A 4,360-nucleotide genomic window follows, 5' to 3' on the forward strand; every position below is an offset into this window, starting at 1 on the left:
ATTTATTTATTTATTATATGTAAGTACACTGTAACTATCTTCAGACACTCCAGAAGAGGGCATCAGATCTTGTTATGGATGGTTATGAGCCACCATGTGGTTGCTGGGATTTGAACTCCGGACCTTCGGAAGAGCGATCGGGTGCTCTTACCTACTGAGCCATCTCACCAGCCCCAACGCCATATATTTTTAAGTAGTTAATTTTTTTTTCATGATTTCCATGTTCCCTTACTGGCTTTTGTGGGGGTTTCAATAGTTTTGGCCCCTATAGACTCATGTTTCAGTGCTTGGCCATAGGGAGTGACACTATTACCAGGCTTGGTCTTGTTGGAAGACAAGCTTCACTGTGTAAAGAGGCTTTGATGTCTCCTATGCTCAAGCTCTGCCCAGTGTGAAATCAGAGCCACCTCCTGGCTGCATGTAGAAGGCAGTCCCCTCCTGCTGCCTATGAATCAAGATGTAGAACTCTTGGGTCCTTCAGCCCCATGTCTGCCTACACATTGCCATGCTTCCTGCCAAGGTGACAATGGACTGAAACTGTAAGCCAGCCCCAATGTTTTCCTGTATAAGAGTTGTCTTGGTCATAGTGTCTGCTCACCGCATTGAAACCCTAACTAAGCCTTTATTATTATCTAGTTGTGTGTATTCACACAATCAGACACTGTGTGGAGGTCTGTGAATGTGAATGCCTGCATTAGGGGCAGAGAGATCCTGCAGGTTTTTGGCCTTAACAAGAAAGGTAATATATAATGATTACCAGTTCTAATAAAGAAAAGCATGTAGGAAAATCCTTCATTGATGCCATTACTGGGACTCTCTAATACCTGCTTCGTTTTAATTCACTGGATAACCACGAGTTACCACACACTAGAAACCTTTGTTCCCCACTCAGGCTGGTGACAGATTCTTTTTTTTTTTTTGGTTTTTAGAGACAGGGTTTCTCTGTATAGCCCTGGCTGTCCTAGAACTCACTTTGTAGACCAGGCTGGCCTCGAACTCAGAAATCCGCCTGCCTCTGCCTCTGCCTCTGCCTCCCAAGTGCTGGGATTAAAGGCGTGTGCAACCACACCTGGCTGACAGGTTTTTTGTTTTGTTTTGTTTTGGCTGACAGATTCTTAACACTGGATCTTATCAGTGTACTCTGCTCTAGTAATTCCTGTATGAGAATTGTGCTCTCTTCTCCTTGTGTGCTGATGGCTCCAACTGCATGATCCACCCCCACCCCCGTGATATAGTACAAGCAGTTTCTGGTGACTGTTCAGCCAGCACATATGGAAGCCACCAGCAGGTGGTCACAATAAGCATATCCACACAGCAAGGTAGTTTTGCGATGGCTGTGGGACTGTCTTCCCACTCATAAAGCACCACCAACTCAGAGTTTGCGTGTCCCAGTGGCAACTGAAACTCTGGTGGGCCACTGCTTCATTCTGCTGGACTTTCAAATGGAGTCATCCCCAAACAGTGGCAGTTCCCACAAGCCTTTGCTCCTAACTTTCCGTAGGTAGGGTCGTTAGGAGGGCAGAAACAGAAGCACCACCTGTCCTGAGGAATGGACAGGAGCATCTATGGGGAAGAGCTGCTTATAGAACATGGAGGCACTCTTGGGTCAGACAGGGAGAGGGAAAGGTGGCTCTCCTGGTTCTTTGGAAATGGAGTCCTGGAATGGAGCAAACTTTGGACTTTAAGGAGTTCGGCTCAGGGTCAAAAGGTCAGCTTCCTTCAGTGTAAGCAATAGTCTAGACACTTTTATCAGTGTCTGGGAGTAATGATGGCCATAGCTTGGGCTTGTGCATGCTGTGAAAAACTTAGCTTACCAGGTCATAGGTCAAGGCACAGAAAGCAAGGAGTGGAGGCCCTACAGCTTTCAGCAGGTTCCACACTGTGGAATGTGTCCACTGATGCAACAGCAGCAGCACCACCCCCTCATTTACAAGCTAGAGAAGCGTGGGGTGGAGTGCATTGCGTGGAGTGGGGTGGGGACCTGCCATGGTCATCTTTCATTTAAATGTGCCCACACTGAAAGGCAGAGAACTGTGGCTATGCACATTCCCTAAAACCTTGCTCTGGGCAACACTCTCCCTTCATTTGCCCTCTGAGGATTCACTGTGAAACTGGTGAAGGACAGGAGAGCTCAGTGCTGCCATCTCCCCAGGGCCTCCTTCCAGTCTTCACAGGGTCTCCTGGCAAGTGCCGGGAGCTCGAAGCAACAGCTTTCAGCCAGCTCCGCTTCCACCCTGAAGCCTTCACGGAGTTCCTCTTCTGTGTGAGTTCCAGCCAATTCTGCCCCCGACTCAGACCAGGGTCTGTCTTCTCAATCACTCACAACTCTGGCCACACTTGGCTTGCTCTGTGGTCCTTAGCAGGCAGTCCTGACCACCTACCTTCCATCTCTTGCTTCCTCTTTCACTGTCACCAGAACTGACATCAGCCATTTTGCCTGACATCTCCAGGGGTAGAGCTCACATCAGCACAGGGACTTCCTTGCTTCTCTGCTTCCCCAGAGGAGGCAGGTCTGAGCATGGGCAGCGTGTACAGGTGCTCACCCAGGGGAGAACTGGGGAGGAAATGAGAAGGCCTGCCAAAGCTCCGAGGCCTGAGTGAGGCTGAAGTTCAGAGGGTATGTCAAGAGTTGAGGGGTGGGGAAGAGGTTACAGCCCAGCCTGGCTGAAGTAGACATGCTGATGAGGCGTGGATGACCACTCCATCCTTAACCAGGGGAAGAGATCTGGGCCAACAGGACACAGGGTTCAACGCCGACAGATGGAAGTCGCCCACACTGTCTGAGAGGCTCCCTGATAACCGCATCAATGGTGGCAGTAGGTTCACAGCCCTAGCTAAAGCACTGAAGCACAAAAACCACCAGTGGTCAGCTCTAAAAACATACATTCAAGTGACACTGCACACACTGGGCAGGCTGGGCACGGGAAATGGAATTATAATCTCAAAAAAATAAAATAATTTAAAACAAAATGATGATTACAGCAGGGACAAAATTGTGAAGGCTCTGCACAGCTTAACAGAATAAGGGAGCCTGAGCAACTAAATACAGACAATCACTACGCACAGGAAAAGCTCAGAGGTAACTTTTTTTTTTTTTTTTGAGACAGGGTTTTTGTGTAGTCCTGGCTGTCCTGGAACTCACTTTGTAGACCAGGCTGGCCTCAAACTCAGAAATCCGCCTGTCTCTGCCTCCCAAGTGCTAGGATTAAAGGTGTGCACCACCACACCCGGCGCCCTGTCTCTTGTAACAGGGTCTCGCTATTATAGCCCAGGCTGACCTCCTGCCTCTGCTTCTGCCTCTTGAGTACTGGGATCATGAGTGCACTACACACCCATCCCAATGTGTGGCTTCATTCTGTCACAATATGGAGGTAAAGAAGCCAGCCAGAATCAAGGCTGGAGAGATGGCTCAATGGTTAAAAAGCACTTAATCTTTCATAGTGCTCGAGTTCACTTCCCAACATATTAGGTATGTTCAGAGGCACCTTCACTTCAGCTCCAGTGACTGACAGCCTGTACAGGCTCCCACAAGTACAAAAAAAGATGTGAACTTAAAACAACAATATAAAAAACCACCCCAAAGGTAACTTCACGGCCAGCATAAAAAGTATTAAAAACTCAACTAAGGCATCTGGAGAGCTTTAGTACATAGACTGATCTTCCAGATGTCCCAATTTCAATTTCTAACGACCATCTATAATGGGATCTGGCGCCCCCTTCTGGTGTCCACACATACATGCAGGCAGAAAACTCATTTATATAGGGGTATAGGGGTGTGTGTGTGTGTGTGTGTGTGTTAATAGCAGGGTTGGGGGAAATTTTCAAGAGTTTCTCTGTGGAAGAGCTGTGGACCTGGAACTCACTTTGTAGAATAAGCTAGTCTCAGACTTAAAAATCTGCCTCCCAAGTGCTGGGAGACACAGATATGTAATTTAAAATTTAAAAACCCTATGGGCTGGAGAGATGGAGTATTGATTGCTCTTTCAAAGGTCTTAAGTTCAATTCCAGCAAACACATGGTGGCTCACAACCATCTGTAATGGGATCCTATGCCCTCTTCTGGTATATCTGAAGAGAGCAACAGTATATTCGCTTACATTAAATAAATTTTAAAAAACCTAATTCAGGCAACTCTGAGTTGCATACATCTTGCTCCGAGTGCCTCTTAACCCTTGTACTATGATCTATGCTTAAAATACCTTTTAGCCAGGCAGTGGTGGTGCATGCCTTTTAATCCTAGCACTCAGAAGGCAGAGGCAGGTGGGTGAATCTGAGTTCAAGACCAGCCTGGTCTATAGAGTGAATTCAAAGTCAGCCAGAGATACAGTGAAACCCTGTCTCAATAAAACCAAACAACCAAA

Source organism: Mus pahari, chromosome 1, assembly GCF_900095145.1.
Source record: "Mus pahari chromosome 1, PAHARI_EIJ_v1.1, whole genome shotgun sequence".
Classification (NCBI taxonomy): Eukaryota; Metazoa; Chordata; class Mammalia; order Rodentia; family Muridae; genus Mus; species Mus pahari.